The sequence below is a fragment of the Mytilus galloprovincialis genome, chromosome 2 (assembly GCF_965363235.1).
Source record: "Mytilus galloprovincialis chromosome 2, xbMytGall1.hap1.1, whole genome shotgun sequence".
Lineage (NCBI taxonomy): Eukaryota > Metazoa > Mollusca > Bivalvia > Mytilida > Mytilidae > Mytilus > Mytilus galloprovincialis.
Window position 1 is genome coordinate 64,998,292 of NC_134839.1, and position 13,442 is coordinate 65,011,733.

At 32.1% G+C, this 13,442-nt stretch overlaps 1 long non-coding RNA gene across 1 annotated transcript; it reads right to left on the reverse strand.

Annotated features, from left to right (window-relative positions):
- Positions 1-810: 810 nt before the first annotated feature.
- On the reverse strand, positions 811-11,860 carry LOC143064122 (uncharacterized). The gene is made up of 5 exons (XR_012975187.1): positions 11,660-11,860; positions 9,598-9,911; positions 7,835-7,917; positions 2,908-2,990; positions 811-1,800 (listed from the first exon to the last, which is right to left on the reverse strand). It is a non-coding gene; the product is annotated as an uncharacterized LOC143064122 (long non-coding RNA).
- Between the last annotated feature and the right edge of the window lie 1,582 nt (positions 11,861-13,442).

Below are 13,442 nucleotides of genomic sequence, written 5' to 3' on the forward strand. Positions count from 1 at the left end.
TTGTGTTTCGTCTATCGCAAGTTAAAGGATAATTTCTGGTTGCAAACGCAACAGAAACATCGCTTTGTTTACCTAAAGCCGCGTGATTACGACAGAAGCTACATAAATACGTGGCTCTGTATTCATACATCCCGTCATTGTGTAATTTTTTTGTGCTATTGTAAACTTGTGTATTCTTGTCTTTGATTTTTCTAATATGATTGGTCTATATCTTTGTTACATATTCTTTTGTGATTAAGATTATAACACAATGATGACTGCTGTACCCCTATTTTTGACATTTTCACCTGATTGTTTTGTTCACGCATCGTTCTCAATATAATGGAATTTGATGCGACTGTCATACAAGTGAGATATTTAGCTAGCTATTAAACTAGTTTCAATCCGCCATTTTCTACATAAGAAAATGTCTGTACCAAGTCAGGAATATGGCAGTTGTTATCCATTTGTTTGATGTTTTTGAGCGTTTGGTTTTGTCATTTGATTAAAGACTTTCCGTTTTGAATTTTCTTCGGATTTCAGTATTTATTGTGATTTTTTTATATATACCATATTTTAAATGATCTTTAAATCTTTGGTAGTTGGTCGATTTCACTCCTTCCTTTGTTCAGGTGAAATACATGATTGAATTTCCTATTGCAATCCATGACAGTAGAAAATTCAAGTGGATGCCATCCTAGTGCGATCTACTGATGAATTACCCAACGAAGTAAACAAATGTTAATACATTAAATTTACTTCAACTCTCAGTTACCTCTAATTTGCATCTAGTGCACACTAAAAAGCTACTATAACAAAAGACTCATCATGCATAATTTCAGTTTTATTCAAAAATATTAATATAAAAATAAGAATACTTTTAAAAGTTTACTAAAATCAAATAAAAATAGAATATAAAAACTTTGCTTCGGTCATTAAACAATTAAGGCATAGCGTGTCTGTAAAAGGTACATAAGTTCAAGCGAGTCTGTAAAAGTAACTAACTCAAGCGTGTCTTTAAATGATGCATCAATTCTCGCATTATATAAACTTCGGCATGCATATTGAATTCATTTTGCTAAACCACGTTTAATGTGTTCTTTCTAGAGCGTAGCTAAGGGTTGTAGTCTAAGACTGTCGTATAACAGATTATGGCTATAGTTTTTGGTTTTACAGATGTATAATACTCATAGGATAATAGTAATCTGTGCACAATACACTACTGTGTTTAGACAAGGACACTTTCTATACTTAGTATAGAAAGCCCCTGGTTAGGTAACGTTACATATCATCCCTTTTAGAATGAGTGTAAAACACGATGTCAAATGAAAATGAAACACTCGGGTTCAAAGATGAGAATCTTGTCAAATAAAATTATTTCTGTTTTGAATGATTTCCTAAACGTTCACCCATAAATCAATCTTCCTTTTTACTGTTTGATTTGTTAGGTATAACCGTTTTATCTGCCTTTAAGGATCTCAGAACATCTGATTTGAATATTCTCCAGAATAGAATCACATTGATTATAAATCCTGGAGGAAATATTATGCTCAATGTTACCATATACATTCGTGGAAGTTTATGACCATCTATGTAGAAACCGTTTAGTATACGACACTGCGGAAGCAAACGACACAATATAAATGAAATAAGATTCAACAAAGATGTAGTTCTGTATATTTTTGTCTCGTATCCAACGGTAGAGAACTGCAGCATTTTCCGAAAATGAAGAAATATGCTGTTTATTTCAGCCATCAATGCTAAAATGCTGTATCCAAGACACACTTTCGCTGTCCAGTTGTATGTAAAACCAATTAAGACCTATGAAAAACAAACAAAAAAAGATAAAATAAGAGTGTAATGAACAGTAGAACAAATTATATATGATTTGTCAAACGTGAAAGTAAAAGTGTTATTTGATTCTCAAGGGAAAAAAAATAAGAAAAATTTGTAAACAATATTTCATTTAACAACTGTTATGAAAAAGTTTATCTAACAAATAGAAACGCATGGAAACATAAAAAAATATGGAATGTGTCCGATTCCCCCGCTTGCATATCATATAAAGTTATAAAGGAACAAAACTAAAGAACATTAATCAAAGTGCTTGTAAGCACCGAAGGGTAAATATTGTTTTAATTTTTCAGTGAACATTACGTGTATAAAGCATTGGTTGTAGTTGATCCAACAACAATTATAGACAAAGGAAGATAACTCCAATTTTCAAAACTAATTTTAACAATTATATCTGATATTTTTAAAGAGATAAGATTCCGATTTTTCAATTTGTAAAGGAGCATAAATCTAGAGCGGTTGAAGTGACACCACCAAAACTCAAACTTGATCTGTATATTGTGATAATAAGCATTATGTATAAGTTTAATTAAATTTGGTTGAGGCGAACTAAAGTTAGAGAACGGAAACAAAAAAGTCAGCAATATTTTCATTTGTAAAGCGGCATATCACTAGAATGGTAAATGTTACACCACAACAATTCAAACTTGATCTGTGTTTTGTGGTAATAAGCATTTTGAATAAGTTTCATTACATTTGATTGAAGCAAACTAAAGTTAGAGAACAGAAACCATCTTTGGGACGGACGGACGTACAGACGGACAAGGGTAAAACTTAATGCCTTCTCCGGTACGGTTGTGTCATAAAAATAAACATCACTCTTTTCTATGATGACCATCTCACTAATTTATTTCATGTTCCATGATTTTGTGGAAATATTATAGACGAAAACTTCGTAAAATAAGATATGTGCAAACATGAAATGGCGCAATTAGATCTATCTTCTGAAATATAAAGCTTTATACAAAGTTTACATTGCCGCCGCTAGACAGTAATACCCAAGTCTCGCGTAGTCTCATCTGTTTCGTTAAATAATAATAATAATAATAACATCTTTATACAAAGTATACTTACCAATACATGATGCAAAGTAACTTCCCAGTTTGTTAGAAGTGTTCCATTCATCATATTGTCTATGACGTCATACAAAAAATAGCCTAAAACGAAATAACCTAGTTAATGTTGACAAAATATTTATAAACCAGGTGATCTGCAGGACGCAGCTTTATACGACCCCAGTGGTCAAACCCTGAACAGTTGGGGCAAATTTGGTCACAATATTCAAGCTTGATACTGTCTGAATTTTGATTGTGATCAAATTTTTGACATAATATAGGTTTTTGCCACAAAATTAATGTGGTTCAAGATCTAACACATCTATTGCACAATTCTGTGCAATTGAATATTTCTTATTGAAACTTTTCAAAATTTGAAATTTGAAAAATGTTGAAAAAAAAAAAAATCCCTTAAAAAAATGGTAAACTGAGATCTCCCTCCCCCCAATTTATTGAACCCCCCCCCCCCCTTGGAACAATAACCCTTAAACTCAATCCCATGCTTTCCTTTGTAATATTGAACCTTGTAGTATGATTTCAGAGAGATCCATACACTTAAACACAAGTTATTGTCATGATTGTTTGGAAACTAGAAACATGCTTCTTTTTTGGCCCTTTTTTGGCCCTTAATTCCTACATATTTTGGGCAATTAACCCAAAACTTAATCCCAGCCTCCCCTTTGTTATATGGTACATTGTGGTACAATTTCAGAGAGATCCATGCAATTACACACAAGGTATTGTCTGGAAACTAGAAAAATGCTTGTTTTGGCCCCTTTTTGGCCCTTAATTCCTAAACTTTGGCCCCATAACCCCTTAAATGAATCCAAACCTTCTACTTGTGATTTTAAACATATACTTTCAGAGCAATTGAAATACTGGTAAACAAGTTATTATCCTGAAACTAGAAAAATGCTTGTTTTGGCCCCTTTTGGGCCCCTAATTCCTAAACGGTTCGGACCATCATCCCCAAAATAAATCCCAACCTTCCTTTTGTGGTATTGAACCTTCTGAAAAAATTTCATTAAGATCTATCCACTTAAACTAAAGTTATTATCCGGAAACCAAAGTGTCTTCGGACGACGACGACGCAGACGACGCTGACGACGCAGACGACGACATCATACCATTATACGAACCAAAAATTTTTTTTGGGGTCGTATAAAAATAGAAGATGTGGTATGATTACCAATGAGACAACATTCCACAAGAGATCAAATGACACAAAAATTAAAACCAATAGGTCACCATACGGACTTCAACAAAGAGTAAAACCAATACCGCTTAGTCAGCTATAAAAGCTCAGAAATGACAAATGTAAAATATATAAAGTCCATAGTTAAACAATTGAAATTCAAACAAGAAAACTAATGACCTGATGACGATTATAGGACCTATTAATATTTCCCATTGAATGTGATAGCGATTGTTCCACTGTGACAGTTTGTTGAATGTCTGGAACTCTTTTGATGAAAGATGATAACACACAGACAATTCTATTCAATCAGTTATAGTGTGGAATCGGATGAAAAGAAATGCCACCCTCTCAATATTAAAGTTACCAGGTACAGGAAAATGACATTTCCAAAAAAGAGATAATATTAAAAAAACCGTCGCTTAAATTTAAATGTAAATTTTCATATGTTTATTTGAAAAATATACGTTATAGAATCAAAAATGTTCCTCCAAATTATTAAATAATTAAAGCAAAGGAACACAAGGCAGCATGCAATTAAGGTGTCTTCTTGCTTATGTTCAGAATGATGATTTCTAACTACTGTCCATTCACACCAAAACTGATTCTGCCTTTAATTTTGATTATTATAAGGGACAAACACTTTAAAACTAAAATATTATCATCAAGAACAGGATTTACAAATACTAGCAAGTCCTTATCATTTTTTGCGTTTTTTGACCATTTTTGACCAATAGTTTATGTGTTTGAGTTGACAGATTTTAAGCAAATAGCAACTCTAAAGGGCATATATAAATACAGTATTTAAAAAAAAAAACATGATCTATTAAGCAGCTTTAATAAAAGCTGATATCATTAATTACAGTAAATGTCGAATATAAATAAGTTGCAATGTGTGATAAATAACATTTATCGCTATTTTGTGAATTTTTCCTTTGATCTTTTTTTGGGATATTTTTCATATCATGCTACTCGCTTGAGATGGAACATTATCGCTAGAAACTAAGCAGCCACGTGGCGTTGCTAACGAAATTGACATGCAATTGACAACGTCGTCATAGGTAAAATAGCGATAAACAGATTATCATTGGTCATCTCAACTCGATTGCTTTTCTCGCTTTCGCCGTCCCGGCTCAAGCGAGAAAATCAATCTCGTTGAGATGATCAACGATAATCTATAATTATCATGCGCAAAATACCTCTAAAACAAATACTACTAAACTATCAAATTATCTCCTGGACCAGTTCACTGAGCTCCTTTTTAAACGGGTTTTATTTTCTGAAAACGTTAAGAAGTATTGATTGGTTGTTGGTTGGTTTAACGTCCAGTAGCAAATATTTCATGCATATAGAGGACGACAAAAATATAGAAGGTGTGAACACACATATGAATGTAAACCAAATGGCCTTCTAGTTGACAATTATTTTAGATAATTCTAACATTATAAAAAGAAAAATATTGACTAACTATTATGCATTTATATAATCTGAATAAGGTCAATATGTTGTAACTGTCTATGAAAGATAATAGATAATATGCACATAATAGACAACTGTTCAAAATCAAAGTAAGTATGATCTAGTTTCGCGGTAAAATATAAGCCTAGAAATACGAATGAAATAAATGCTTGTGTGCTATAACAGAATTACTATCAATAAACGTGGCACACCAACAATGTTGGAGAGTGTCCATGGTGGAAGATGTCCATAGACTTATGTGAGCGACACAGGCTCTTAGCAGCCTTTGATTTTACTTTTTGTAATCAGTGGAAAACTAAATGTGCTGAGAAAACAGTACATTTTACTTCAGAGAAATTAATATGATCTTTTATTCGAAATTTGCATTTGACCTGCCGTTTCCGATATGCGTCTAAATTGGCAAAAAAACTTATTTTTTAGAAACAAGTTTATTTAATACTTTTTATTCTATTCAAATACATTATCTAGCTAGCTTAATAATGAAAAATTCTCCAAATCATAAAAGGAGCGTCACCAACAACAATGAGGCAAGAATATAAAAAAAGAACTATTTTATTTCAAACTATTAAATCGGAATTTTGAAATACTAGATTTCGCTATTAACAGACAGTTTGGATACATTTTGTCCCCAAAAAAAGCTTAAAACGTCGTTGATTTATTTTTGACTTGATAATCGTTCAACCTCATTTGAATACGCATTCATAAAACCTTCGATTTGATCCTCAGCTGGAAATGGTTTACGCATAATTTAAGCATGTTCTGCTGTTAGAAAGAACGTCAACACTGAAAAGTGAACCAAAAGAGCGACGAGGAAGAACCATTTTGTTGACTGATTCGGCAGACAAAAAAAAATCATTCTTTATAATAAGTTAAAAATATAATTTATTATGATAATTGTTTTTAATCTATGACATAAAATAAAACGGACATCTGAAAATCATCTTTATACGATTGCACGTGCTAGTCTGAATAATTATATGCATTCTTAAATCGGATCATATGCCCATCGGCAGTCTTCGGAGATATAGTCCCGATGTTTTATTAGAATGCGTCTAGTCTAAGCAACACACACAATGCTGATACATTATAACGAGTTGATGTATTGTCAATTGTTTCACTTTGGACATTCGTTTATTTTGTTATGCATGTCGTTGAGTATATGTTAAAACAATTATAAGATTTAGAGTTTTATCGGTGATCACACAGTGAGTTTGACGGCGAACGTCCCTTAAATCTAGTATGCATTTATGACTATTTACTATAATATCATAATTCCACTTTGTTCAATACAAGAAGGGAGAAAAGCGGAAAGACAATAATTTCTTACTTAAATATTTATAATCGGGTTCCACCTAAATAATTATCTAATTTGTCCTAAAGCTTTTATAATCGAATTCATTTTTCTTTTATTATACTCCATGTCAAAATGCCAGATTTTGATTGGCTAATACGAGGGTGTCAATTTACTCTATTACCCTTCATGGAGACGCTTGATCAAGTGTGTTCTTTATTAAATACGACTCTATCCTATGACAAATACTCATTACCCTTCATGGAGACGCTTGATCAAGTGTGAGCTTTATTAAATACAACTCTATCCTATGACAAATACTCATTACCCTTCACAGAGACGCTTGATCAAGTGTGCGCTTTATTAAATACAACTCTATCCTATGACAAATACTCATTACCCTTCACAGAGACGCTTGACCAAGTGTGCGCTCTATTAAATACAACTCTATCCTATGACAAATACTCTATTACCCTTCACGGAGACGTTTGATTAAGTTCTGCGCTTTATTAAATACGGATGGTTATGTACAAGATGTCATAGTTTATTACTTTGAATTTTAAATTTAATCAACAGTAATAACAGAACATTCAGTATAATAAATTAAATAACACATATCTGAGAGGGTGATAGAACAGATTGTTACCCCTCGAAAAGATATAGTCAACCTTGGCTTCGCCTCAGTTGACAATGTTTTCTCGGGGTAACAATCTGCTCTATCACCCTCTCAGCTATGTGTTATTTATATATTATCATACCTTTTAGCTATATTTAACACGGTAGTACCAAAGTGCACGATACAAAATATTATTACTTAACAAAATTAGAAGTACATTGCAAATATGTTTTCAGATATGCTTCACCATAAAAATGCAATAACTTTATTTTAAAAATGTCTTGCTTTTCATTGGGATACATTATATTAACTTCATTTGCAGAAATAAATAAGGAAAATATACTTGTATTAATGCCTATACATACCCATTGAAAACGGGATCATGAGATATATGAAATTATTCAGATAGAACACTGGATCTTCCAATAGGTCAGGATACCATAAAACACTACAATATCAATGACAGGTCAGTTTAGAATATTAACATTTATTTTTATAGTTGTGTGCATAGGTTTAAATTTAAATAAGATACAAGACGTGCATATTGAACAATATTTTAAGTAAGCAGTGTCTACGTCTATGGCACGCCGTTATTATATTTATTCAATTTCGAGATATCTTATTTAGTTAAATAAGATATCTTTATCTTATTTAGTTAAATAAGATATCTTATAAACTAATTGAGATATCTTAATAACAAAATGAGATATCTTATATATTAATTGAGATATCTGATTTATTAAATAAGATATCTTATATATTAAATAAGATATCTTATATATTAAATAAGATATCTTATTAAAATGTTTATAAAGATATCTTATTAAATATATAAGATATCTTATTTAAAATATAAGATATCTCTATTAATTTGTAAGATATCTTATTAACTATATAAGATATCTTTTATGTAGTTAATAATAGAGATATCTTATTTACTTAATAAGATATCTCCATAAGTTAATAAGATATCTTTATTAGTTTATAAGATATCTTTATTAATTAATAAAATATCTTATAAAGTATGTATTTAAAAGATATCTTTATAAAGAAGTAAGATATCTTATATTCTTTATAAGATATCTTATAAATTAATAGAGATATCTTATTAACTTATAGAGATATCTTATAAACTAATAGAGATATCTTATAAACTAATAGAGATATCTTGTTAAATAAATAAGATATCTTCAAATTTGAATAAATATAAAAACGGCGTGCCATATACGTCGTATGAATCTTGTTTAAGTCTAATATGTCCACTTTTTGATAAAAAAAAAAACAAAAACAACAATGAAATATGAAATATCCATGGGCAATGGTCTATCTCTACATACAACTATAACACATAAAAAAATTACTCTATATGAGTTTTGTCAGAACTACACTGTTTGAAATTCATATGAATCCACGAAATACGGAGGAATACACAGCACTCCCAATAACGATCGATCAGACATATATAGTCTGAGAGATGACACTCAATATATTTGAATGGGTACCGATTTTATATCCCGAGCTTATTTTAAAATCTAGAAAAATATGCCTCTTTTATGATGGTTGGAGAGGGGCAAGCTGATGAATTACCACACATCTATTTACGTAAAACAAATATCACAGACACGAACCAACGACAATTAACCACTAAACTACCAGCTACTGGCTTTGGACAGGCACATTAAGAATGTGGCAGGGGTAAGAATTATTCAAAAAGGTCTCAACTTATCAGATCGATGCGAAGCACACAAACTTTTAACTTTTACATGACAGGGTATATATACCTCCATCACAACAACAAAAATACAACGTACAGATCTGAGACTATTCGCAGTTACGGACAGCTGGTTCAAAGCCAAAATAACAACTAATAAAAATTATGTACTAGTATCTAAGACCATGTGTGACATTCTTGTCCCGCGTGTGACTTTGTCAAATGATTCTCTTCTCCTGGGATTACTATTGGTTTGTCTACTAATCATTGGTTAAGGCAGTTCAGAGGAAAATATTTTCATAGTATTGTATCTTCGCTTTCGCCCTCTCCGTATACAACGATTTTTGACACTGTCTTGATAATCGCGTTAGTTGGCTCAAAGCATGATAACTTATATTACTATTCCTTTATACGTACCATAAGAAGTTCCATGTCCCTCCTAGTACACCATGGACCCATGAAATGAAGATATTACGCCATTTATAGAATTTAACTTCTGATTTTACGAACTTTGGTTTGCCAATTTTCGTTACTACAGCGCTCATACAAAACCAGAAAATTGTACTAATCAGAAACACGAGGTTAGCAGTTCGTACATTTACTGAATCTCTACCGTCACCAGGGTTGACTATAAAAGATGTGTTGTAGTATGCGTCGTTAGATGCTGCCAGATCCATTATGGAAACAGACTAATTTGAAATCCTACAATATCCAGACTGAACAACGTCTATCTAAAATAAACAGAATTAAAACAATATTATTGTTGTTCAAACAAAGAGACAAATTGAAATATAACTTGTTTAAACATGTTAAACATCTAAATAAATTCAAAACAGAAATTAAATGTTTATATAATTCAAAGCGTGCAAATATAAATTTCAATAGAGCTGATATGACAATCCACCACAATGTGACATGTTATCGACTCTCAGTTTAAAAAGCTCATAACAAACTAAACAAATATATACAAAAAGTATTTGTGAATAATTATATATTAAATTCTGAATTAACTCTTTTCAATAAAGAAGTTCGCAAATAAAAAGTGCAGTCAGTGGGTATGCCTACATAGTAAATATTAATCGTTTATTACTTTATAAGACTCCTGCTTTGGAAACATACAAACAACAAACACTGTTATCAACTAAATTGAGAGACATACCTCCACTTCATATCGAAAAACAATTGGCCATCATGAATAAACATCATGGTTGATATGGTTAAAAAGAAATTCAATGACTTAGCTAACTAATACCACAAATTGACTAAACAAACATCTATAAAAGTCACCACACGGTGGCTCTGAACCAAACACCACAAGTTTAGAAAATTTACCTCAACAGCATATGCTGTCCTATATGGAAGAGGTGTATCTTTCAGAGCTCGAATGCTCATCGAAGCGTATATGAAATCCGATGATAGATTGATTTGTGTTTAACGCCACATTCAACACTGTTGTGCTATTTCGTGGCGGTCATTTTATGTTGATGGAGGAAGCTGGAGAGAACCGACCTTAGGTATGAAAACCGACAACCCTAGTCAAACAATGTCAATTAAGATAAGTCAAGTGCACCTACCATGTGCGGGTTTTGAACTCACAACCTTAGTGTTGAAAGGGTAGTAATGCAGTGGCTCGACTTCTTAGACAACAAGGCCACCGAGGCCCCTATGAAACCATGTGGTCAATATTTTAATTAGATCGTATTTTAATGAAACATTCATTATTTCCCCCTGGATTTAAAATTATATATTCCTCCTTTGACATAACTTAATTGGGATTGTCTATACCTTTTATTACACAGGAAGTTTACACCAAAAAATAACTTACACGTGTTCCGGTGTGTAACATACAACGAATGTATTTGTTTGAATTGTTTTCGTCTAACATATCAAGTAAGAAAAACCCAGATTTTTGTTTAAGAATGTTGTTAATTTTAATGTCCTTGTAGTATCAATTTCTTAGGCAAAGCAGTAAAATTATTGAAATATTTAAATAGCTTACATGATATATTTAGTAAACATGTAATTGTGTCATGTCAAATATGTGTGTGTAGGTGTATTACAACTAACAGATTAAAAAAAAGGTGTATGTTAAAGGGAACAAGACTTCATAACTTATAATTCTTTTCAACATACAATTATGTGAATGAATGTAACGGTAAATACCCGTACACAAATCTGACATTTGAATAGAAGGGTAAACAATTATATAATCAAAACCAAGCTAAGGTCCACTACATTCTAATTTATCAGCCTTTTCTATCGTGCAATTTTATAAGTTTTTTGGTTGTTTATAGACTGTCTTTAAATGAAGACGTTAAAGATAAGTATGTACACTATGTTACTGTTGTACAGACAGAAGTACCTATCAGTTTATATTCTCATAAACTGTACAAAAATAAACCATGAAATTCAACCAGGTACATTATAGTTGTGATAAAGTATCAACCTTGCTAATTACTGATAAATGTAATAGACTCACCTTGTATGTTAATCAGTACACATATGATACCTGTGATCGATACACGTTTTCTGTCAATACAAACATCCAGATTTTGATGACAACAGTTTCGTAGGCGTGACTCACCGCGAGAAATGAGATAAGAAGTTTCGCCCTTCTAAATTTCGCCTAGCTTTGTATATCATTAGCAACGTACATGGATCAGTGCACCCCTTTATAGTTAGATACCCATCGATTTTCTTACTATTATTTTATTCGTGTGTTCAGAGTGTTTCCTACAGTTGTCAGGCACATAAGTTTACGCATGCATCAACATACACTGTGTCAGATGTATAATTACAACCGCTATATATAGATATCGGTATAGATGCCAATTTTGAACCCAGAAGAAATATAATTTTGGTTTATCCTCGGTTTAAAGCAGAAACAAAACTTGTATGACGGTCTTAATTACGCTATTGAGACCGTCATACAATTAAATTCTCTGCTACGAATTCACAGGCACTTATCTCTGAAAAAACATAATTTTAAAACAGAATAGGTTTTTTTTTTTCCAAAGAAAAGTGCCTGTGTATGAATTGAGTCTCCTAATACCTGACTACGCTAGTTCGGATTTAAATTAGAAGTGGGGTTTCAGTGGCGGATCTAGAACTTTTGTAAAAGGTGGGGGCGCACCAGTCACGCTTCAGTGATTCCTATATAATCAACCAAATTTTCCCACGAAAAAGGGGGGGCGAGCCCCCAGCCCCTCCTGGATCCGCCTATGGTTTTTCTTCGGCGGATCATGACATATAAAAGAACAAACTGACCTAGTCGACATATATCATCAGTTACGTTGACCTCTCGAGTGCATATTCAGGATAATTTTAAATTCAACAAAATACATTACTTAGCGTGATCTTGATATTTTTTGGTTAAATAATCAAGAATTTTATAAATAAATTGCCGACATTTACCCAATGAAACTAACTTTTCATAAATCAAATATGAACGGTAATAACTGTCTTTTCATAGATTTAGATATGTCAGTTTTACATGAGAAACTGAACACCAAACGGCCGATTTTTCGTTCCTATTGTTTGGGTTTTTTTTTTCCTTTTGCGGTCGGTTATGTTCCTTTGGCACCATCTTAATATTACGGCGTTTTAATATAATATATATATATATACGCACTAACTCGTTCTCTATGACCGTGTCTGTAGTGACGTTTTGGATTTCAGTGAACGTTATCTAGATGTATAACTTGTAAATTATTCTGTCAAGGATTTCGTTACCAAAAATCACTTACAGTAAAACCTTCACTAAATACATACAACTATTTGGTTTGGAAATTTGGCTGTATCTGTAGAAGACTTATTTCAAACGAGATAGCACATCTTAATTTTCACGGTTATGTTGTGTTTAAAACTGATTCTTTAAAACTAAATACGATTGGGTTTGTCGCCTGCAAGCATTTATATGTTCCAGGTTAGGGAAGGGTTTGGCACCAGCAAACATGTTAAGCAAACATGACTGCTAACGTGTAGGAAAATATTTTTGAAAAAAAAGCAAGAAGCGCATATAGCCTCATCGGAGGAGGATTTCACGGCTATAATGAATTAGATGTAGAGACAATGGTGCATCTGTACAAAATATATGTATCCCCATTACTTCTCTATGGTTTGGAGCTAATACTATTTACAACAAGCTCATTAGCACTAATCGAAAATTTTCAAAAAAAGCTACTTAGACAAATACTGTCATTACCAACTTGCGTAGCAGATATAACTATTAACATCTTAACTGGAATATTGCCAATAGAAGC